Source organism: Procambarus clarkii, chromosome 18, assembly GCF_040958095.1.
Source record: "Procambarus clarkii isolate CNS0578487 chromosome 18, FALCON_Pclarkii_2.0, whole genome shotgun sequence".
NCBI lineage: Eukaryota > Metazoa > Arthropoda > Malacostraca > Decapoda > Cambaridae > Procambarus > Procambarus clarkii.
Genome location: NC_091167.1, coordinates 4,827,911 through 4,853,938, shown reverse-complemented (window position 1 = coordinate 4,853,938; position 26,028 = coordinate 4,827,911). Strand labels below are relative to the sequence as shown.

Genomic DNA, 26,028 nt, shown 5'->3' with positions numbered 1-26,028 from the left:
TTTACTACGACTGAAATATGACTGTTTAAAATTTAAGGGGGATTGGACCGCTAGTAGCGAAAATGTGGTCTCTGTCAAATTTGGGTCTTCAATTGGACTCTGATTAATTTCGATCAAGAACTGGACTCTGATGAATTTTGCTCTCAAAGTAGACTCTGGCGAATTTGAGCATAAACTGGACTCTGACGAAAATTGGGTATAAAATGGACTCTGACAAATTTTCACAGATTACAGGACTCTGATGAAATTTGAGCTTAAAACTGTCTCTGACGAATTTTGCTCTCAAAGTAGACTCTGGCAAATTTCTGTTGATAATTGGACTCTGATGAAATATGAGCTTAAAACTGTCTCTGACTAATTTTGCTCACAAATTGGACTCTGTTCATTTTTAGGTATAAAATGGTCTCTGACAAAATTCTGTCTATAACTGGGCTCTGTTCAATTTTGGTCTTTACAGGTGAAATAGCCGTAAATGGATATAAAACTAAATGTTATGGCTAAGTTGTCTGTTTTCCTTAACAAAACATCTAAGACAATATTCTCTGAAAATGGTCTTTTTTACAAATTCGGTCATAAACATATAAATAAACTTCTATGAATATTTGAAACTCTGAAAATAACTGTAAGAAAATAGGAAGAGAGAGAGAGAGAGAGTGAGAGAGAGAGAGAGAGAGAGAGAGAGAGAGAGAGAGAGAGAGAGAGAGAGAGAGAGAGAGAGAGAGAGAGAGAGAGAGAGAGAGAGAGAGAGAGAGAGAGAGAGAGAGAGAGAGAGAGAGAGAGGGACGGTCCAGATATTATGGAGAAGATAAGATAAGATAAGAGGTGATCTGCATGAAGCGTCTGGCTGGCTGGCTGGCATAAGGTAAATAAAGGCGACGCGAGAGATTGTGAGGTAAGGGGGGGAGGGAGGGGGTGTGAGGTACGAGCGGGAGAGGCAGTGAAATGATTCAGATATATAGCAATATACAAGTTTCTAAGTAAGAAACAAATAAGAACTTTTAACAAAACTCGTATGCCATTATTTCGTGATAAGAACTTTGACAACTTCTAAAATCTGTGACTGACAAAATTTACCTGAAAACCCTGGCTCATAAACACGAATTTGAATTTCTCCCATAAGACCTTTAACAAACTTCTAAGTCTCGGAAATTATTTTTCTCATAAGAATTCACTATTTCTAAAATCTGTGACTCCCCAAATTCACCTGGAACCCCCGAAGATCCACAGGGGATTTTCTAAATTTACCTGAAAACCCGGAAGATCCACAGGGGATTTTCTTCCAAAAAAAAAAAATTCTCCCATAAGAACGTTAACAAAACTCGTATGACATTATTTCATGATAAGAACTTTAACAAACTTCTAAAATCTGTGACTGACAAAATTTACCTGAAAACCCTGGCTCACACGCGGGATATTGGACCTCAAAACCCTGGCTCCCACAGACGATATTGGAACCTGAAAACAATGGCTCCCACACACGATATTTGGCCTGAAAACCCTGGCTCCCACACACGATATTTGCCCAAAACAAAATATCGTCTGTGGCCTTACCCCCTACTACTCCTGGTTACTCTCTATTACTCCCTCATCTATTCATATCTCAACTATGGTATTTGTGCTTGGGGTTCTACAACCCAAAATCATTTACGTCCTCTAATTACTCAACACAAAGCTGCTATTAGGACAATATCCAACTCTAGCCCCAGACATCACTCGGTACCCCTACTCAAATCTCTGAATATGTTAGATATTAAGTCACTGCACATTCTCTCCTGTGTATTATACATATATAAAACGCTGAACTGTAATGCCAATCCTGACCTCAAAAGCTTCATTGAAGGTTGTAACAGAACCCATGAGCACCACACCAGAAATAAATACAGTTTTGATATTCCAAGAGTACGACTTAATCAAACTAGAAATGCTCTACAAATCAAGGGACACAGAATGTGGAATGATCTTCCCAACCATGTTAAAGACTGTACTTCTCTCAACCAGTTTAAGATAAAAACTAAACACTACCTAATAAATTCCCTGTAACCTACCTTACCCCTCTATTGTCAACCCATGTCTGTTATTTTTTTTTTAATCAACACTGTTTGTCAACCTATTGTATTTGTGCTGCTTTTTCAGTCATGTTCCCCCTTTTTTTTAACTTTATTTGTATTTGTTCTCAACACATTTTATTCTTTATGCTCAATTAGTATTAAGTTCTAGATATTAATGTTTTTCCTGCCCGAAACGCATTGCGTAATAGTGGTTTTAGGCATTGTATGTACTAGCTCTATCTATATATCGATCCATTAATGTAACATTACTTGTATGTATGTACCTTACCTGAATAAACATATTTATTTTATTTATTATTTTATAAGTCGACGGTCCAAGCGTCAATGTTGTGGAGCGACTTATCCAAAATATATCGTTGTTTGGAAATTGTTGGCATATCCAGTTGTCGCACTTCTCTGCACAAATTATCACAAATAACATATCTAGCCAGAAAACATTTAACATTTATTAAAAAAATATATGTTTGGAAGTTAAATCGACTTCATAGGACAATAGTTTGTTATATATACTCGTTATTCGTTGACATGCGTTCGCTACTTAAACTACCATGTACTGTACTTATGTAAAATCTCCCATGTCTCTTCGCTCATCTCACCGAACCCTACAGGCTCTGTGATATATTGTTAAATTAATTGAGATTCACAAATAAAGCTTATAATTGTATATTTTATCAAAAAGGCAGAGCTTAGTTTAGTTCATTTATTATGCGCCCCATACCCATCCTATGAGCGATAGTGGAGTGTTACAGAGGCACATAATAGGCTCAGGGACTGAGCCAGGGACATGGGCTCAGGGACTGAGCCAGGGACATTGGCTCAGGGACAATTCATATAGCCAAGCAAGTTATAATCTTGATAAGCTAGTTACAAAAGTCAATGCACATTGTCACATCAACAATGGGCTCGAGACCGACCACAAGTACAGTTTATAATTTAAGCAACTGACATATATGGAGGGCTTCTTATCTTGAGATGATTTCGGGGCTTTAGTGTCCCCGTGGCTCGGTCCTCGACCAGGCCTCCACCCCCAGGAAGCAGCCCGTGACAGCTGACTAACACCCAGGTACCTATTTTACTGCTAGGTAACAGGGGCATAGGGTGAAAGAAACTCTGCCCATTGTTTCTCGCCGGCGCCTGGGATCGAACCCAGGACCACAGGATCACAAGTCCAGCGTGCTGTCCGCTCGGCCGACCGGCTCCCGACCGGGCTAGTGTCACAATTGATATGTTTATCCTACACATAACCCCCTCTTCCCCATCCAATGGGCAGCGGTGGATAGGTTACAATCAAGTCGTTTTTTGCGTTTTGTTCAGAGATTAGATCTTATTGGGTGAAGAAAGATATTCATATTTTAAAAAAGGCTTCTTGGCTGATGCTCTCCATTGATGGAAAATATACAACATTTTGAAAATCAATGTTAGTTTGATCTAGGTATTGTAATTAACGAAAGTATATGTCATTAGAAAGGTAGAAATATAGGCTACATTTAAAATCCTTTGTCATAAATATAACTGAAGTGAAAACGAAGATATATGCGTTTTGATAGTTACTTGATGGCTAGCTCTGAGAGTGTGAAGCCATGCACATCAGCCAATAAATTGTAATTAGTTTCCATATATTTTAATTAATCTTAAAAATCTATATGTCCGAAGAAAGGAAGATGTAGCCGTTAATGTGACAACATTTAAAAATATATATCTCTTAAGTTAAATAAATAATACCACCTTATCGCCGGTGTCCGGACACATGAAAACTAGGTATCAGTATCCAGCCAGGCGGGGATCACAGGCTGCACAATACTGATAAATTATGTAATGCACTACTTGTGGTCCATCTCGAACCCATTTATGATGTGACGACTTATAGTGAATTTTGTAATTAGCTCATCAAGATTGTAACTTGCTTAGCTAAATGAATTGTGGGGTTCGGTCCATTCATTTTCTTTCTTTATTATGCACCCCATAATACCCATCCCGTGGGCGGTGGTGTAAAGGGTTACAGATGCACATAATCGATTCAGGAACTGAACCCTCTAGTTCGTTTAGCTAAGCAAATAATAATCTTTTGACGCTAGTTAAAAAATTATTAATGTACACATACTTATGCATACATGTACATATACATACGTATACATACACATACATATTTAATCACCTACACAAATACACACATCAGTAATCTTTGTGTCACAAGTGATCAGCAAGAGGCTCACAACAGTCACTATACAAGGCACTTTACATTTATGAGGAGTCGCACAGTTACTAGTCTTGTTCCACACCCACCCAACTGGGCGGCAGCTTTACAGTCATGTGCTCCACACCCACCCAACTGGGCGGCAGCTTTACAGTCATGTGCTCCACACCCACCCAACTGGGCGGCAGCTTTACAGTCATGTGCTCCACACCCACCCAACTGGGCGGCAGCTTTACAGTCATGTGCATGCATTACCTACAGTAAGCAAATTTTGGATACTTCGCTAAGATTTCGGGCAGCACATCACTATGAATGAAGTACTTACACATTTCATGGACTCTATTGATGTTGTTATCTTTAAATTCCGCGATTTTTTCACATTCCATTATATAATGACGTAAAGTATGCGAATAGTTCTGCTGACAGAGTTTACATTTAGTCAAATCTACATCATCAGATGTTATAAATTCCCAGAGGTACTTGTAGCTGAGCCTAAACCTAGCAGTGGTAACATTTAGAAGTCTGCTAACCTTACTGGATGACCCATAGACGAGCGATTCATCAAAGTTTATACAATATTGTGAAATTGAGAGTCAGTGTAGTAACATAAATTGGTAAATCATAAATATTGTAAGTTAAGACTCTGATGCATGTGTGTGTGTTGGGGGGGGGGGGGGGTTATACCTTTGGTAAGCGAGAGTGGAAAGTAACCTTAAACATTCTGCAGTCAATGTGGGGGAGGGAGGGTGGGAGAGTCAAATCCACCCTCCAACATCTGGGCATACTACCACCAGCCTCCACAACACTCCATCAGCCTCCAGCTGATGCGTGTAGATGCCTCATCTAACCTCACCTATGTCACACATTAACCTACAGTTCCTGTGATAATTAAACTCATCACAGTGGCGTCTCGCCAATATAAACTGTATTGGATTTTGTCCCGAAATAGCTATATGTTGACTGGACGTGTATGTATGTATGTATGTATGTATGTATGTATGTATGTATGTATGTATGTATGTATGTATGTATGTATGTATGTATGTATGTATGTATGTATGTATGTATGTATGTACGCATGTATGTATGTATGTATGTATGTATGTATGTATGTATGTACGCATGTATGTATGTATGCATGTATGTATGTATGTATGTATGTATGTATGTATGTATGTATGTATGTATGTATGTATGTATGTATGTATGTATGTATGTATGTATGTATGTATGCATGTATGTATGTATGTATGTATGTATGTATGTATGTATGTATGTATGTATGTATGTATGTATGTATGTATGTATGTGTGTATGTATGTATGTGTGTATGTATTCCCAATCACGTTAAAGACTCCTCCTCTATCATCCAATTAAAAAGAAAAACAACTATGTACTAAATAATCAACTCCTTGTAACTTTAATTATGCTGACCTTCCTATCTGCATTCAGACTGAGCCTACCATCATTATAGGTGATTATAACGCTCGGCATAGGAATATTGGTAATTCGCAGTTCAATAATCGTAACGGCAACCAACTGTTGTCACTATTAGGTAGTCACGATGATGCACAGATTGTGGGTGACCTTGAACCGACGAATATCTACGGGGGTATTCTTGATCTATGTCTCGGTTTCAACGTCTCCCACACCGTGTGCGCCTCGTCAATAGTGCCAGATATGGCGTCTGATCATCTGGCCATATTAGCCACTGTAAACATTGGCAGCTCTATCCTCCCTGGTGGAGTGTTCAAGCGGAAGAGGCTGGCTCTGCCCATCGATCAACGAGACAATTTTGTTGCCCATGTGTCAGATTGGTGCAGTTCATCTGAGCCTTCATCAGTTGAAGATTTTAACAATGAGCTCACAGATACTATCGAGCAGTTTATAGAAACACTTGATCCATCGTCCAGGCCACGTAACCCAAATTACACTGGTCATAGCACTTATGCTTATTATAATGATTCTAAATTGCATGCACTAAAACGCACTGCCAGAATAATTGGACCAGCTTATAGAAGGACCCGCACTGCTGAAATGCTTCGGCTCTTTCAAGCGGCTCTGGCTAAGGCCAGGGAACGTATGGTGGAGCTGAGGCAGACAGACTGGGAAACTTTTGTCCGTGGTCTCAATTCTCACACGCCACTAAGTCGAGCATGGAAGGATATCAACAAGATCAAAGGGAAAAATGCTGCAGAGATCTCGTACCCTAATCCTCTGCACAGAGCAAATGAGCTTGTTGATGCTTGGGCCACGACTTCCAGCTTTGACAGTCTTTCTCTACCCTCACAGAATGAATTAAATAATAGATATGCTGATAAAGCAAGGCTCCTTGACTTCATGCGTCATCAAGAGGATGACTGTGACATGTTTTTTACTGAATACGAACTAGATTCTGCTCTACATAAAGGCAAAGCTACATCACCCGGGGAGGATGGAGTTACTTACGGCATACTGCTTATGCTTCTGTTAGTTCCAGGGAATCCCTTGCTTCAATTGTATAATATGAGCTATGTAACTGGGGAGCTTCCTAAGTCATGGACCAACAGTGTTATTATTCCCATTCCTAAACCTCACCAGCCGAGTGCTTTTCGCCCAATCTCCCTCACTAGTTGTCTCTATAAGTGTCTTGAGAGGATGTTCTCAACCGTCTCCTTTACAAAATTAATAATATGTTGTCTCCCCAGATATATGGCTTTACGCATGGAAAAAGTGTACATCACTGTATTACCATATTCCTCACCCTGCATACTGATAGGTCATATACCACTTTCCTAGATCTTAAGTCAGCCTTTGACATTGCTAACCCACACGTCATTCTGAGAGAACTTGCTAAAATGAATGTAGGAGGATGGCTTCTACGGTGGATAAGAGGCTATCTATCCAACAGGAAGTCATCTGTACTGTTCCAAGGGCATAGGCGTGTAACGAGAGATTTTGAACTTGGCACTCCACAGGGAGGTGTCCTCAGTCGTACTCTATTCAATGTGTTAATCAATGCACTTTTAAACTTAGTAACTAGAAGGTCCAGCGAACACATCATTAGCTATGTGGATGATATACTGATCCACACCAATGGGTATACCAACACCCAAAATGTTCTGAACTCTGTATTGTACACATGTCAGGAACTAGGCTTAGTCATCTCAGTAGAGAAAACAAAGATCCTGAACCGACACCCACCCAGACGGGGTGGGGCCGTTCGCAAAATGCAGTTGGATGATGGCTCTCTGCTCGACTATGTTACCAAATACAAATACCTTGGTCTTGAGGTTCTACTGTACCGCAATGTTTTAGCCAGACTGGGTCGCCAATGTAGAGAGAGGCTCCGTGCTCTCAAGGCTGTGGCAGGCTGTGGCAGGCAAACACAACTGTACCGTACAGTGTTATATATTTATTTCAGTTTGAACAATTTTTAACATTAAAGGATAAATCCTTTAATTGGTTGAAATTGGTTTTAACATTCGAAATCTAATTTGTTGATGTAAAATAATATAAGGTTCAAATTTATTAAGATACATACTTTAAAAACTATTTCTATTTGATACCAACAGTATCACGTTAAGAGAAGCATCTCGCCTTGCTAACCCAAGTATAAAATACAGCATATAAAGAAACGGTGCAACTGTACTGGTATCTGCAGTACAAATATATGTCCCTATTTAAAGAAAAAATAAACTGCACCAATCACTGCCACTCCTCACACCAATGCAACAATAAGGAGAGTGATAACAGTGCTTCACATTCGACAATGTTAAATTATTTAACAGATGACGAGATAATGAACATTGGAACAAATGTACAGCTCTCTGACCTTCATATAAAATCTGCATGTGACCTCATCAAACAAACTGTGCCAAGCGTAGAAGGCCTTCATGACCCAGCTTTGTAGCGGGACCTCTCCTGGCCAGTTACAATTGGTGAATTTATTCAAATTATCCAAGTTGATGGTTGTCACTGGGTCACCGTTTCCAACATTAGAGTAACGGGACAAATTAACATATACGACACCAGGCATAAATTACCATCCAAATCTACTGAAGTTATCTTGTATGCTCTTGCTAACTGCCAGGATACCTGGTTGATACCTGGTTGATGGGGTTCTGGGAGTTCTTCTACTCCCCAAGCCCGGCCCGAGGCCAGGCTTGACTTGTGAGAGTTTGGTCCACCAGGCTGTTGCTTGGAGCGGCCCGCAGGCCCACATACCCACCACAGCCCGGTTGGTCCGGCACTCCTTGGAGGAATAAATCTAGTTTCCTCTTGAAAATGTCTTGGATGATAAGCTTGGATGATAAGCTGATATGCAATGTAATGAATGTCAGCAGACACAGGGACTCAAGTATGAGTGGGGTATATGCTGCGGCGTTTGATGCATCACTTGCAAGTGGTGTAGATCCGGTGAACCTCGTATGATGTGCAGAATATGAGACAACATCTACAAGAGAACTTTAAAGGAAAGTGTCTCATCTCATTCCCTGCAGCTCAGACACTGAGAAGAAAACGAATCATCCGGTCATGCTCGATGGAAGTGTACTGCATTTGCAGAAAGCCAAATGATTTGAAGCTGAGGGTATGCTGTGACCGTTGCAATATTTAGCACCATGGATCATGTGTAGGTGTTACAGAATGTAATGATGATTCGTGGATTTGTTTCTTGTGCGCTAGCAAGTTGTGAATTATAATTTAAAATAATTAATACATTATTATTATTATAATTATTATTATTATAACTTTACCAAATGCTTTGCTGAATCAAATAATGTTATTACTTTCAATGTGTTACAATAGCATAATTAAGTGCTGCAAGTGTCAGGTCTTTTATATAGTCGGTATTTGTTATATTCTGTACTCTTTTTATGTTATTTAAATTTCAAATAGAAATAGTTTTTAAAGTATGTATCTTAATAAATTTGAACCTTATATTATTTAACATCAACAAATTAGATTTCGAATATTAAAACCAATTTCAACCAATTAAAGGATTTATCCTTTAATGTTAAAAATTGTTCAAACTGAAATTAATATATAACACTGAACGGTACAGTTGTGTTTAATTATGTTTTGTGATTCCTTTGGAAAAGGTATTTGTGCACCAAGCACTACTAGGTCAGTATGAGATATGCTGAATGTTGTCAATATACCATCTGAATACGCTTCACTTTGCGTTAATCATTGGACGTCCTAATGATTAAGGTCCCCAAAAGGACTTAATCAGACCTCAGTGGACATTTTTACTCTCACTCTCTCTCTCTCTCTCAGAGCATCCCCTTATGTGTTGTATGTGGGTGCTGAAGTTTGCTGAAGTCTCGAACCCATTTATGATGTGACGACTTAGAGTGAATTTTGTGGCTAGCTCCTCAAGATTGTAACTTGCTTAGATAAATAAATTGTGTGTTCAGTCCCTGAACCCATTATGTGATAAATTAACTAAACTAAAAACTATAGTCTGGCGACGAAACCTGAACTGCATAATGTAAATAGGGATAAACCAGAAAAAGATATAGGTGAAGAATAACACCAGGTAACTGTAAAGCTGCCGCCCAGTTGGGTGGGTGTGGAGCACATGACTGTAAAGCTGCCGCCCAGTTGGGTGGGTGTGGAGCACATGACTGTAAAGCTGCCGCCCAGTTGGGTGGGTGTGGAGCACATGACTGTAAAGCTGCCGCCCAGTTGGGTGGGTGTGGAGCAAGACTAGTAACTGTGCGACTCTTCATAGATGTAAAGTGCCTTGTATAGTGACTGTTGTGAGCCTCTTGTTGAATCACTTGTGATACAAAAGATTACTGATGTGTGTATTTGTGTGGGTGATTAAATATGCATGTGTATGTATATATGTATATGTACATGTATGCATAAGTATGTGTACATTAATAATTTTGTAACTAGCGTCAAAAGATTGTTATTTGCTTCGCTGAACGAACTAGAGGGTTCAGTTCCTGAACCGATTATGTGCCTCTGTAAACCTTTACACCACCGCCCACGGGATGGGTATTATGGGGTGCATAATAAAGAAAGAAAATGAATGGACCGAACCCCACAATTCATTTAGCTAAGCAAGTTACAATCTTGATGAGCTAGTTACAAAATTCACTCTAAGTCGTCACATCATAAATGGGTTCGAGATCGACCACAAGTAGTGCATTACATAATTTATCAGTATTGTGCAGCCTGTGATCCCCGCCTGGCTGGATACTGATACCTAGGTAGTTTTCATGTGTCCGAACACAGGCGATAAGGTGGTATTATTTATTTAACTTAAGAGATATATATTTTTAAATGTTGTCACATTAACGGCTACATCTTCCTTTCTTCTGACATATAGATTTTTAAGATTAATTAAAATATATGGAAACTAATTATACAATTTATTGGCTGGTGTGCAGGGCTTCACACTCTCAGAGCTAGCCATCAAGTAACTATCAAAACGCATATATCTTCGTTTTCACTTCAGTTATATTTATGACAAAGGATTTTAAATGTAGCCTATATGTCTACCTTTCTGATGACAAATACTTTCGTTAATTACAATATCTAGATCAAACTAACATTGATTTTCAAAAGGTTGTATATTTTCCATCAATGGAGAGCATCAGCCAAGAAGCCTTCTTTAAAATATGAATATCTTTCCTCACCCAATAAGATCTAATCTCTGAATAAAACGCAAAAAACGACTTGATTGTAACCTATCCACCGCTGCCCATTTGATGGGGGAGAGGGGGTTATGTGTAGGATAAACATATCAATTGTGACACTAGCCCGGTCGGGAGCCGGTCGGCCGAGCGGACAGCACGCTGGACTTGTGATCCTGTGGTCCTGGGTTCGATCCCAGGCGCCGGCGAGAAACAATGGGCAGAGTTTCTTTCACCCTATGCCCCTGTTACCTAGCAGTAAAATAGGTACCTGGGTGTTAGTCAGCTGTCACGGGCTGCTTCCTGGGGGTGGAGGCCTGGTCGAGGACCGAGCCACGGGGACACTAAAGCCCCGAAATCATCTCAAGATAAGAAGCCCTCCATATATGTCAGTTGCTTAAATTATAAACTGTACTTGTGGTCGGTCTCGAGCCCATTGTTGATGTGACAATGTGCATTGACTTTTGTAACTAGCTTATCAAGATTAAAACTTGCTTGGCTATATGAATTGTGGGGCTCAGTCCCTGAGCCCATTATGTGCCTCTGTAACACTCCACTATCGCCCATAGGATGGGTATGGGGTGCATAATAAATGAACTAAACTAAGCTCTGCCTTTTTGATAACATATACAATAATAAGCTTTATTTGTGAATCTCAATTAATTAAACAAGGCAATGAGTCACAATAACGTGGCTGAAGTATGTTGACCAGACCACACACTAGAAGTTGAAGGGACGACGACGTTTCGGTCCGTCCTGGACCATTCACAATCGACTTGAGAATGGTCCAGGACGGACCGAAACGTCGTCGTCCCTTCAACTTCTAGTGTGTGGTCTGGTCAACTTAATTAAACAATATATCACAGAGCCTGTAGGGTTCGGTGAGATGAGCGAAGAGACATGGGAGATTTTACATAAGTACAGTACATGGTAGTTTAAGTAGCGAACGCATGTCAACGAATAGCGAGTATATATAACAAAACTATTGTCCTATGAAGTCGATTTGAAGTTAGTGATTGACACCAATGTGTAGCCATCAATAATATAACCTCTCCCATTCTACCAATAACCGTTGGAGTGCCACAGGGCAGCATCTTGGGGCCTCTTCTATTTCTTATATACATCAATGGTCTGCCTAATGTGTCTAACATTCTGAAACTTATTTTGTTTGCTGATGATGCTACCCTCATCTACTCCAACCCCAACCCACATACACTAAATGATGTTGTTAATAATGAACTAAAAAAAGTCCACTTATGGATGTCAACCAACAAACTAACACTTAACATAGAAAAGACCTACTACATCCTATTTGGAAGCAAATCTACAAATGCAATTCAGCTTCAGATAGACAATGTAAACATTAGCAATAAAAATGATGGAAAGTTTCTTGGCCTATTCCTAGACAAGAGACTCAATTTCAGTGCCCACATACAACACATAACTAAGAAAGTCTCTAAAACAGTTGGTATACTCTCCAAAATCAGATATTATGTACCTAACTCTGCTCTCATTTCTCTATATTATGCACTAATCTATCCCTATCTCAACTATGGTATCTGTGCATGGGGTTCAACCACTGCAAACCACCTCAAGTCCATCATCACCCAGCAAAAATCTGCTATCAGAATAATATCAAATTCTGCTTTCAGACAACACACAGCCCCCTTGTTTAACTCCCTAAACATGCTAAACATAATCTCACTCCATAAATTCTCTTGTGTCAACTACATTTACAAAACCCTGTTCTTAAATGCAAATCCTGCTCTGAAACTCTTCCTGGACAGATGTAATAGGACCCATTATCACCACACAAGAAATAAATATCTCTTTGATATCCCCAGAGTTAAACTTAATCTGTGTAAACACTCTATGCAAATAAAGGTACCCAGTTTATGGAACTCACTCCCTACTGAATTGAAAAGCTGTCCAACTTTTACATCATTCAAAATCAATACTAAAAGGTATCTAATTTCATCTTCATAGTTTTTCACTTTTTGCCTTAAAATTGCACTGTATCTATTGCTACCCAATCTCCCAACCTTTATGTTCCCAATTTGAACATCTTTACCATTGTGATCATTGCTGTCTTCTTATATGTGCTGCCAATCTGCTGTATGGTGTTTATAAATCTTGTTTATCTGTATCTTTTGCTACCCAGTCTCCCAATCTTTATGTACCCAATCTGAACATCTTTACCATTGTGATCATTGCTGTCTTATATGTGCTGTCAATCTGCTGTATGGTGTCTATTAATCTTGTTTAAATTACTAATCAAGCTGTCAATGTAATCAATCAGAGCTTTAATATAACAATGTGCTTTAATATACTTACTAAGCTCTCTCATCTCATTTTTCTCTTGCAATGTATCTTTGTCATTTATCAATTCTGATATAAATTACCTACTTAAAATTATCTGTTAGATTAAGGACCTGCCCGAAACGCTGCGCGTACTAGTGGCTTTACAAGAGTGTAAATACTGTACTCTCCAATGTATTCTGACAAACCCAATGTACCTTCTTGTATATATATAAATAAATAAATAAAATAAATAAATTTAACTTCCAAACATATTTTTTAATAAATGTTAAATGTTTTCTGACTAGTTATGTTAGATTTTATTAAAAATATGTATTCTACTTGTTAACATTATAATTTAAATTTGTGATAATTTGTGCAGAGAAGTGCGACAACTGGATATGCCAACAAACACTTTCCAAACAACGATATATCTTGGATAAGTCGCTCCACAACATTGACGCTTGGACCGTCGACTTCCGTTGATGCTACTTATTTCATAATGAAATTACATTAGTTTGGAGTAAATATATGTTTTCTCATGTTCTGCATTCAGCACCCACATTATAGTGAGTATATATACCATATTACTTCATTACCTAAATAATGCTAGGAGGGTTTGAGTAGCTTTGGGTCTTTAGTGGACAGAATCCCCAATAGATGGGGCGAGAGTCGCCCCATCTCTCTCTTTTTTTTTTTTTTTTTTTTTTTTTCTTTTTAGCAGGGATAATCCTGCGCGGGCCCTAAGCCTCTGGCTGGCCCACTAAGTGATGCTCGTTTCTGGTTTACCTGGGCGGAGGATGAGTATGTATGACCCGTATGGTCGCTTCAGTAAGATTTTGCCATATGTGTTTAACAACTTCCTCTGCTCTGTCGAATCGAAGGTGAAATCTTAACGGGTTTGTAACTGTGCACTGTGTTAGATAATGTTCCAGTGGTCTGTCGGGCATTTCTCCACAGTGTTGACATTTCCTCTCACCTTCCGGAACCCGTAAGCCTATTTCCCATGCACATGGGTATCCAAGCCTGATGCGATGTAAGTGCACCTCTGTTGTTCTACTGCCCCCTTTCATCAAACTAAGTGGTTCGTAGTTGGTGGAATTCTTGTACCAACCCGCAGATCCTGATGTTGCAACTGCTGCGTCGTGGTCACTGTACAGCCTTCGCATTGCTCTGTTTCGAATCACTTTCTTCATCTGGGAGAGACTCGGTGGTATGGAAATGTCTACATTCCTCCTCTTAGTAGCAAGTTTTGCAGCTTCGTCTGCAATGTCATTACCTAATAGTCCCACATGACTTGGCACCCAGTTGATAAGCACCCGTCGGCCTTGTCGGTGGAGTGTGTGCATGAACGATAAGACATTGGTGATCAGACCATCTCTCTCGCCCGAGCAAGAGTCGAAACTTAATTTAAAATTTATATATCTTTGTTCTCGAACATGATATATTTCATTTGGTGCAATCATAATAATGTTCATATCTCGGTCTTTCTGGAGGCATATAAGATTTTAGGCTTTATTAGCGTATATTTGTTAATTATACAATATATCGGCAAGTGCGTAGGCGTCTGCACTCCATGCCCGACAAGCTACTGAGCGCTACTATAAAAACATATGTATCTTCACTTGAGCTATAAATGTCTATTGTAATGTATTGAAAATGAAGCTCTTATTTCTAACTTGCTTAAGACATATAAAACATTTGTGTTTATTAATGAATTTACGTGAAATAAACATTGATATGAGAGAGAGTTGCTCTGTCGTTCAGTCTGTACGGGGTGGGAGCTCCGTAATTTTTAAAATACATGTATCTTCATTAGAACTTTAAATATGTCTATGGTAAAGTGTTTAATGTGAAGCTTATATGTCTGCCTTTCTTGAGACATATAAAACACATATGTTTATTAACGAATTCACGTAAAATAAACATTGTTCTGCGAGAGAGTTGCTCGGTCGATCGATCTGTCTGGGGTCGGAGCTCGGCTATTATAAAAGTACACGTATCTTCGCTTTAAATTTAAATGTGCCCATGGTAAGGTATTTAGAATGAAGCTTATATTTCTATCTTTCTTGTGACATATAAAATTCTTACGTTTATTAAGGAATCTGCGTGAAATAGGCATGGTTCTGAGATGAATGCTGCGGTTTTCGAGCTCGACGCGCGACAATGGACGCCAAACACATCCAGTGGGTGTTATTGGACCCCATACCCATTCTATGGATGGTTGGAGCCCCATACTCATTCCATGGGTGGTTGGAGCCCCATACCCATCCTGTGGGTTGTAGTGGACGCCATACTCATCCTGTGGGTGGTATTGGACCCCATACCCTTCCTGTGGGTGGATGTGGTCCCCATACTCATCCTGTGGGTGGATGTGACCCTCATACCCATCCTGTGGGTGGTATTGGACCCCTTACCCACCTAACAGGTGGTAGTGGACAATATACCCATCCTAGCTATAGTTGGTATAGTAGACACAATAATATCCTGTTTGCAGTAGTTTACCCCATAGACATTCCAACGTAACATCGTTTTCTGTTAGCGTTCCTACAAAACATCCTTTAAAGATTTGTAAAGCACAAACTATGGTATATAATATTGATTGACGAAGGACTGTTATTCTATGTAATAATTTTTAGTGCTTATTATAATTTACTAAGAACAACTAATATTTCTCAAAACAAAACTACGAGCCTTCAATAGGAAGTAGCTGATCTGTAATATTCTAAGAGCATGGACAATAGTAGGTAAATTTCACAACCCATGTGGGATCTGAAAACTACAATTTTCCTTATAATTGAACCAATCACGACTATTCTGCTATCTAGGTTGACGGATGGATACTGTGAGACGTAAATTGGTACGTGAGGAAGAGTTTGGGCCTTAGAAAAAAAGTAATTGGGAATATATCACATATTTACTAATTCATATTCAACATATTGACTTTAAGCATTAAGTCATATATGTGCTGTCTTGTGTGAGAACGGGTTGGAGAGAGACATTGTGTCACCACGTGATCACAGCAAGAAGCAGCGAGACTTGCCAACGTTATATCAGTGATCATCATGAACATCTTCATATTGAGATTAATGAGACCGGGTTATCAGTGAAGTACTGTACATTGATTCCCCACTGCTACCATTAATTTCTCAGAGTGAGATAACTTTATTTTCGGAGCGATTTGTGGCCTTGGTGAATTTCTCGCCAAGCCACGCCACCGTATCACGTGAACCCACCCTGTGTGTGTGAGCTAACCCTACCACCCTGTGTGTAGCTGCCGTCACCGCTACCCCAGCTTGCTCGTCGCGCCACGCTCGGCCACGGAACACCTGTTGATCCAGTTGCACCTGCCACCCTGTGTCGACTGTGTTACTCGCATGTCATCACGTGCAGTAATTGCTGGAGTATTATATCTGAGCATCTACAGTCCAACATTGTGTGTATGCAAGGTGTGAGTGACAGGCTGGCCCTAAAGTGACCACAAACATTTTTCTTGTTCTTAAAGTGTTTTCTCTTGTGTTGATCTTGGATCAGCCATCCGAGCCGCATTGTTATCACCCGGTACAGGTGAGAGGTAGATTGGTCGAAGAAGCAACGGGATAAGTGTCAGTACAGCAGTCTGCGTGATACTGTATCCGTTCACTGTCATTGGTGTAAGTGTTACACACACTCCACACATGTAATATATCTTATATTTTTGTGCATTTGAGTTGTACGGTGTTGGCATTGATATTATATTATTACAGTATATCATTATTTCATTATTGAGTATTTCAGTATCTGTGTGATACAGTGCATTTTATATTCTTTCCAGATACCAGTGGATGAATAAGTCACTGAGTGTTGTGTGTAGTTAACACCTGTGAATTATTTTTGCAGTTATTGATTATTGTGTTGTGTGTACATTATAGTGTTGTACTGTACTTGTGTGTTACCGTCAAGTGTTGTACGTGATTATTTATTATTGCAGTCCAGGTGACAAATGTTAACATAATTAATAAATTGATTTGTTGCAGTCCAAGTGACAAGTGTTAACATAAATTACATTATTATTATTAGTAATGGCAATGTCTTCTCACAGATATAATAACATAGGATAAAAACCCACACTTGTTTATGAGTGAAATTTATGTAAGGAATTTACACCAAGTCTTTTGCAGTCTGAGTGTGTGGTTAGGTCTTGTCAAGGTCTGAGTGTGTGGTTAGGTCTTGTCAAGGTCTGAGTGTGTGGTTAGGTCTTGTCAAGGTCTGAGTGTGTGGTTAGGTCTTGTCAAGGTCTGAGTGTGTGGTTAGGTCTTGTCAAGGTCTGAGTGTGTGGTTAGGTCTTGTCAAGGTCTGAGTGTGTGGTTAGGTCTTGTCAAGGTCTGAGTGTGTGGTTAGGTCTTGTCAAGGTCTGAGTGTGTGGTTAGGTCTTGTCAAGGTCTGAGTGTGTGGTTAGGTCATGTCAAGGTCTGAGTGTGTGGTTAGGTCTTGTCAAGGTCTGAGTGTGTGGTTAGGTCTTGTCAAGGTCTGAGTGTGTGGTTAGGTCTTGTCAAGGTCTGAGTGTGTGGTTAGGTCTTGTCAAGGTCTGAGTGTGTGGTTAGGTCTTGTCAAGGTCTGAGTGTGTGGTTAGGTCTTGTCAAGGTCTGAGTGTGTGGTTAGGTCTTGTCAAGGTCTGAGTGTGTGGTTAGGTCTTGTCAAGGTCTGAGTGTGTGGTTAGGTCTTGTCAAGGTCTGAGTGTGTGGTTAGGTCTTGTCAAGGTCTGAGTGTGTGGTTAGGTCTTCCACACACTCAGTGTGTGGAAGACCCTCCCCAGAGCTAACTACCCACAGAGGAAAAGATAGGGACCTACCCGGGAGGTGGTTGCTGCTCACTCCTCAACCAGAAGTCGAGACAACTGACTGCATCCGCCGACCCAAAGCGACACAGGCCCAACCGGGCCCCAGGAACGTTAACAAGATAACGAACAGCCAGGACCCTGTTCAACCACCAAAATCCCCACGCCCGAATGCCACCCCAAGACATATTCCCAAAGATGGCAGCAAGAGCCGCGAACTTGCGAACGTCTTGGGGCATGGGGATAGACCGCAGGCTGGCTAGCCTTAATAACTCTGCGGACGACCTGGGAGACCTCGCACCTGCAAACAGGAAAGAAGGGAAACTGGATCAACCCAAAGCACGTCCACGGACACAGAAGCCGTGGCACGCAAATAACGGCAGAGAGACGCAACCGGACACAAAACATGATGCACCCCCGGCCTAACAAACCAAGCAACAACAACTCAAGGACCCCTCCGGAAAGCAGCAGTCTCGCTCTTCCCCAGAAAAGAAGGAGAAGGCTGTAGACGAACAAACCGACCGCTCCAACCAAAGGAGCAGAAACCCCAGCGCCGGAGGAGAGCATGAATCTCTCCAACCCGACCCCCAGAGGCTAATGCCAATAGGAAAAGAGCCTTCAAAAAACAATCTGGAACTGAAGGGACCACAACAAACTGTGAAGAAAAGAGAGCACTCTGTCCAAAGACCAGGACGGCTCAGGCGGCGCATGAGCAGGCCAGAGGTGAAACAATGCCCGAGACAGCTTCCGAAACGGTGCAGACGTAACATCAATACCGAAAGCAAGCTGAAGCAGCTCCGCCAGTGCCGCTCAATACGAGGCGACAGTGTTAGGCATAAGATGATGGTCCTGGAACAACCAAGAGAGAAAGGACAACACCACACTAACAAAGTGAAGAACAACGACGAAGACGTAAGAAGAACCGGAAGGAAACCTCATACTGCCGCTGAGAAGAAGCTCGCTGGTGGGACCCTAACAAAGAATCCACCTGACCACCAGAGAGATGATGATAGACTCGAGTAAAAAAAAACATACGCGAAGAATCGAGAAGATCGAGCCATCCACGTGACGTACCGGTCCGATCTGCTGGAAGAGGCGGAGCCGCTGGAAAACCGTGTTTTGACACCGGACAAGCAGCGCCTGAAACCACGACTGGGCCGGCCACCATGGGACAACTCTCCCCTGGTAAGTCTCCAAGAGAGTCAGGACGCGGAGCAACAGCGGAACCAGGGAAAAGAGGTAAAGGAACCCTCACCTCGACCAGTCCTGCCGGAAGGCATCGACCCCGACGGCCTCGCAGTCAGGGAAGGGCGCCACTTACTGGGGAAGGCGCCACTTACTGGGGAAGGCGCCGCGACCATGCCGACACAAAGAGGCCCACCTCGGGGCGCCCGAACGTCTGGCAAAGTGAATGGAAGGAGTCGGCATTGACCGTTCATTCCGTGGAGTGGGGAACGAAACGAGGCAGGCCGTCGACCAAGATGTTGGACACTCCCCGCATGTGAACTGCTAGGAGAGCCAAACCTTAAGAACTCGGCAGACGAGTCACGCAAAGCGACCAGCACCAAAGAGCCAAGGACCGCATCAACCCCCCCCCCCCCTGTTCAGACAATGAACCACCGGGGAGCAGTCCGAATAGAGCGGGATCCTAAGAGCCAATGCCGAAGCGGATTCCACAGAGGAGGCAAGCACCTCATGATGACACGTGAGCCGGGAAGCATAAAACAGCGCAACCGCATCCCATAAAATCAGCACGAAAAGCTTCAGCAAGGCAGCCGACAAGCGAGCCGCCGAGGCCAAGGCGCCAGAACCCGGAACAGCCCCAAGCGCCCCCACATCCACCGTGAGCCAGTCGGAAGATACCTCGAGGAGGAAAACAAAGCGCAAGGCCGAAGCCAAAAGGCCCAAGATGCGTAAGTCCTCAGCTACCTGCACATAAAGCTGAACGACACCAACATCCCAGGGAATGGCAGGAGCAAACAAGCACTCATTGAGGTGCTCAAGGTCGCCTCCCAGGAAAATCTGCAGCACCATCGAAGCCTCCCGCCACTCAAGTGCACGGGAACGGCAGAAGGAGTGCCAAGCCTCCAAGGAAAAGACAGGACAGTCCGCCAGCCAGGAAGACTCCGGAACTTCGTAACAGAGCCAGAAAAGGAACGAAGTCCCAAACCTGAAAGCCGAGGGATCCATTGCCGAGGCATAATCCAGGTCACGCAGGAGGTTTGCCGCATGGGCCATCCGCACCGCAGCAAGTTAGATGCAATAAGCCGAAAACCTCCGGAAAGACGGAACCGAAGCACCCAGAGGGACATGAAACCGAACCAGGGGAGGGGCAGACACTAAGTCCAATTCGTATGCAGAGGGGGGAAAAGAGAACCCCACTTCTTGTAACAACAAGCCCCGCTCAGAGGGCAGAAAAACCCAAGCAGGGTCCAGCGGGGCCCAAGGCCCCTAAGTCAGCCCCTCCCCTGCCCCAAGGTCCTCCTCCGCAGGATCCGGGGCCGAGTCCTCTCCCCCAAGCACCGACCTCACCAAACAAGGCCGACGCAGCCGTAGAAACCGAACAGAAGGGGGGCCCACTGGCCAGACCCAGAGGCTTCGGCCGGGGGACTAGACTCGATTGCCTCCGCCGCTACACCGGAAGGGGCATCCCCCGAGGCTGCCCAAGTCTCAAGACCAGCTAACCCTGGCCGACAGAATGCTTCCAACCACACAGGGGTTTCTATAGGCCATTGCTCCCCTTGCCTCTCTAGGTCAGGTTCTGGCTCGTGGTCCCCGGTAGGTCCAAAGAACTCCATACACATGACTGATGCCAAAGCCTGACATTAGCATATCAGCCTAGTAAGCTCAGGGGAGCTGTAGGGGCAGCCCCAGAAAATCCTCCGAGTTAACAAGGAATAATTGTACAATGCTCTTGCTTGCAATAGACTGTGATAGTCTCGTGAATACCTGAAGTGTAATTGCTTTGCTCTGAGAGCCAGAGCACAAGCCAGGGCAGCCACTGAAGAAAGGCTCCTGGAAAGATATTCACTTTGTTCACACGAAGAGTGAGGGAGTCAAGCATCAGTGAAGTACTGTATACAGATGCATGAGAGGGTAGAGAGGTACTGAAGATAGATGCATGAGAGGGTAGAGAAGTACTGTATACAGATGCATGAGAGGATAGAAAAGTACTGTATATATAGATACATGAGAGGGTTTAGAAGTACTGTATATAGATGCATGAGAGGTTATAACAAAGGGGAATAAGGTAATTATCAGGGGAAAGCACCCAGCCATTACGACTATATAGTACTTGGAAGGGGTCAGGATAAGGATTTGGGATGGAATGGGGGAAGGAATGGTGCCCACCCACTTGGACGGTCGGGGATTGAATGCCGACCTGCAGGAAGCGAGACCATCGCTCTACCGTCCAGCCCAAATGGTTGGGCAAACACAAAGGGGAAGTTAACAAGATTTTTAAAATATCAACACAGGATAGAACTTGAAACAATGGATATAGATTGGCTAAGTTTAGGTTTGGAAAGAGATCCAGATAAATACTGGTTTGTAAACAGGGTTGTTGATTTATGAAATAAATTTCTGGATAACATAACATACAAGAGATTGATGGATTGCTTCAAGTGTACGTTAGACATACTGTATATATAAATAAGTTTTGGTGGATATATATACGAGCTGCCTCACACAGGTCAATAGGTTTTAATTGTTATGCTTTTATGAATTAAAAGTATTTTATTTTTTTAATGATCACTTAGATTTAACAAACACTTTCTGAACTTAACTTAAACAACAAAAATTCTTAGGTAAGGTGAGGCACATGATTAATATATAAATTAATCCCAAGCAGAATGCTTAATCAAAGCATATTTTATTAAATAAAATATATTCATGCTATGATACAATTGAAAATTAAAACGGTCTTTTGCTGAAGATATTGCAAATAAATACTTCAATGTCCATCCTTCTCATTTCTACTTGCCAATTATACCAGTCTCTTAAGTGTATTGTCACTATTAAACTAAAAATATAAAACATTTATTTTCTAAACTAACATAAATACAGACAATAAAATGAGCTGAAGATCATGTACCGAAACAACATGGTGCTGAATAACCCAAGCTGTACCAGCACTGGCCTGAGGCTTGAACCTCAACATACAAGTAATTATTAAATAAAGGTATCAAGTTGGGAAGACTTTGTAGCAAACTGAAATGTAACGTAAGGTAATTATAAGGAGGAAGCTTTTTTTATTTATTTATTTATTTATATACAAGAAGATACATTGGGGGTTAAGAGAGAACATAGGAATGAAGTTTATTTTACATTCTTATAAAGTCAATATAGCACGCATAGTGTTTCGGGCAAGTAATAATGACACATCAACACTACTTTATTAAAGTCCAGTTAGGATTCTGGAGGTCATCAGTATAACAGAGACATATAGGTTTTATTCTTAATATTAAAGAACAAATAGAAAGAGGATGCGTCCAGTGTACATGTATATTTCGCCAATAACTTCGTGCCTATGACGAAGGGATAGTTGAATTCTAGATTTGGATGGACACGTAAGTCCTCCTCCACATATGCGTCGCCCCCCATGTGTAACCTCAGTTTTTTGGGAGGACTTTTCTCAAGTCCTATTCTCTTTAAATATAACATTGAGACATACGTCTCATGCGCCCCCGTATCGATGTGTATTTTGTTTGTGCAATTGTCAGGTTCTGATAAAGTTGGAAGTGAGATTCTAAGGTGTAATTATCTGGACGTACACAACCCAAACCCTTTATTTTGAAACCTTCGGAGATTCTTGAAATAGAAGTCAGAATTATCCTGCTTAAACTGCTGTATTACATGGTACTCAGTCATGAGAGGGAAACTAAAGAAAAGCACGGGGTCCGGGTCTATGTTGAAAAAATTATCCATTTCTGGCGGGTAAATTTTGACTTTAGTGACCAACTCCTTGTTGTTTTCTAGTTATAATTTAACATTATCGACAGTCTTAATACTAAGGTTTCTGACTCCGTTATATAAGCAGATTTTGCAATTGTTGGTGGCGGATACATTCTTATCCAAACTAAGTTTTCTTGCATCATTGTTTTTTATCAAATTGATTGAAGTGCCGGTGTCCACAGCCAAGGTGCAGGACTCACCGTTCACCTTCGCTTGGAGGAAATTGTGGCCCTTCAGGGCAATCTTCTCCAAGCCCTTCAGGGATGGAGGCTCAGTGAGTATAGGGGGCTAAAGCAGGTAGATTGTTAGGACCTCTCCGTCAGGACTGACCTCGTATATAGTGGCGTCATCGGTGTATTTTAATCTTTTTCCGGGGCCATTGATAGTCTGGCGGCCATCCTCCTTCCTCTTGCAGCCACGGCCCACCACTTGTTTGGTCTGTGTGTCCATGACTAGACGGGTGAAGGGAGAGGAAGACAAGAGATAAAGCACGACTCCTCGTCTTCGCTCACCTTACAGTGAGTCGCGCTCTCTGACCACCAAATTATATCCTACTTACATTATATTTAGTCAAGCAACTATAACATCTTTAACTTTCAATTTATCTTTTATATTTGTAAACAAATATAAAACTTTATGTATTACCAAATACTCTTTGGTAAATACATACGCACTGTATAGTTTGTGTTACAAATATTGAAATAGTTACGAAGAGCCGCCAAATCTGAATATTTTGCGCCGTTTTGGAGAGTAAACAAAGTACGAGAAGGTGCAACCCCGCTGGAGCAGTTCCAACAACGCGCGCCCATATTGGTAAACAAACATCTAAGTTAACGTTAACAAAAAAACCTATAAGTCCCTGTTAACCTGATGAGCTCCAGAAGCCTAATTGGACTTTAATAAAATGGTGTTTGCGTTTCATTGTTTCTGTGAACAAAAAATAAATAAAAAAGTGTGTGTGTGTACATTAGGCTCCCACACCTCTCACGGCCATGGGGGGGGGGGGGGGTTACATAATAATGTTAATATGGGTGATAGTGAGGATGCTGGTAGTTGTGAAGATGGTGGTATGTTAATATGGGTGATAGTGAGGATGTTGGTAGTAGTGAGGATGCTGGTATGTTAATATGGGTGATAGTGAGAATGTTGGTATGTTAATAGGGGTGATAGTGAAGATGTGGTAGTAGTGAAGATGGTGGTATGTTAATATGGGTGATAGTGAAGATGCTGGCAGTTGTGAAGATGGTGGTATGTTAATATGAGTGATAGTGAGGATGCTTGTAGTAGTAAAGATGGTGGTATGTTAATATGGGTGATAGTGAGGATGCTGGCAATTGTGAAGATGGTGGTATGTTAATATGGGTGATAGTGAGGATGCTGGTAGTTGTGAAGATGGTGGTATGTTAATATGGGTGATAGTGAGGATGTTGGTAGTAGTGAGGATGCTGGTATGTTATGCCCGAAACGCTTTGCGTAATAGTGGCTTTAGGCATTGTATGTACTAGCTCTACCCATAAGTCAACCAATCCTTGTATAAATTTATTGTATGTATGTACCTTACCTAAATAAAATTGTATTGTATTGTATTGTTAATATGGGTGATAGTGAGAATGTTGGTATGTTAATATGGGTGATAGTGAAGATGGTGGTATGTTAATATGGGTGATAGTGAAGATGCTGGCAGTTGTGAAGATGGTGGTATGTTAATATGAATGATAGTGAGGATGTTGGTAGTAGTGAGGATGCTGGTATGTTAATATGGGTGATAGTGAGAATGTTGGTATGTTAATATGGGTGATAGTGAGGATGCTGGTAGTTGTGAAGATGGTGGTATGTTAATATGGGTGATAGTGAGGATGTTGGTAGTAGTGAAGATGGTGGTATGTTATATGGGTGATAGTGAGGATGTTGGTAGTAGTGAGGATGTTGGTAGTAGTGAGGATGCTGGTATGTTAATATGGGTGATAGTGAGAATGTTGGTATGTTAATATGGGTGATAGTGAGGATGCTGGTAGTTGTGAAGATGGTGGTATGTTAATATGGGTGATATTGAGGATGTTGGTAGTAGTGAGGATGTTGGTAGTAGTGAGGATGCTGGTATGTTAATATGGGTGATAGTGAGAATGTTGGTATGTTAATATGGGTGATAGTGAAGATGTGGTAGTAGTGAAGATGGTGGTATGTTAATATGGGTGATAGTGAAGATGCTGGCAGTTGTGAAGATGGTGGTATGTTAATATGAGTGATAGTGAGGATGCTTGTAGTAGTAAAGATGATGGTATGTTAATATGGGTGATAGTGAGGATGCTGGCAATTGTGAAGATGGTGGTATGTTAATATGGGTGATAGTGAGGATGCTGGTAGTTGTGAAGATGGTGGTATGTTAATATGGGTGATAGTGAGGATGCTGGTAGTTGTGAAGATGGTGGTAATTACCTAAGTGTAGTTACAGGATGAGAGCTACGCTCGTGGTGTCCCGTCTCCCCAGCACTCTTTGTCATATAACGCTTTGAAACTACCGACGGTCTTGGCCTCCACCACCTTCTCTTCTAACTTGCTCCAACCGTCTACCACTCTGTTTGCGAAAGTGAATTTTCTTATATTTCTTCGGCATCTGTGTTTAGCTAGTTTATATCTATGACCTCTTGTTCTTAAAGTTCCAGGTCTCAAGAAATCTTCCCTATCGATTTTATCAATTCCTGTTACTATTTTGTATGTAGTGATCATATCACCTCTTTTTCTTCTGTCTTCTAGTTTTGGCATATTTAATGCATCAAACCTCTCCTCGTAGCTCTTGCCCTTCAGTTCTGGGAGCCACTTAGTAGCATGTCTCTGCACCTTTTCCAGTTTGTTGATGTGCTTCTTAAGATATGGGCACCACACAACCGCTGCATATTCTAGCTTTGGCCTAACAAAAGTCGTGAACAATTTCTTTAGTATATCGCCATCCATGTATTTAAAAGCAATTCTGAAATTAGAAAGCGTGGCATAGGCTCCTCGCACAATATTCTTTATGTGGTCCTCAGGTGATAGTTTTCTATCTAGAACCACTCCTAGATCTCTTTATCA

At 41.4% G+C, this 26,028-nt stretch overlaps 1 protein-coding gene across 1 annotated transcript in view; it reads left to right on the top strand.

The window, feature by feature from the left end:
- LOC123750139 (alpha-2-macroglobulin-like) overlaps window positions 1-26,028 on the top strand; it is a 434,012-nt gene that overhangs the window by 321,571 nt on the left and 86,413 nt on the right. The gene's annotated exons all lie outside the window — the stretch shown is intronic.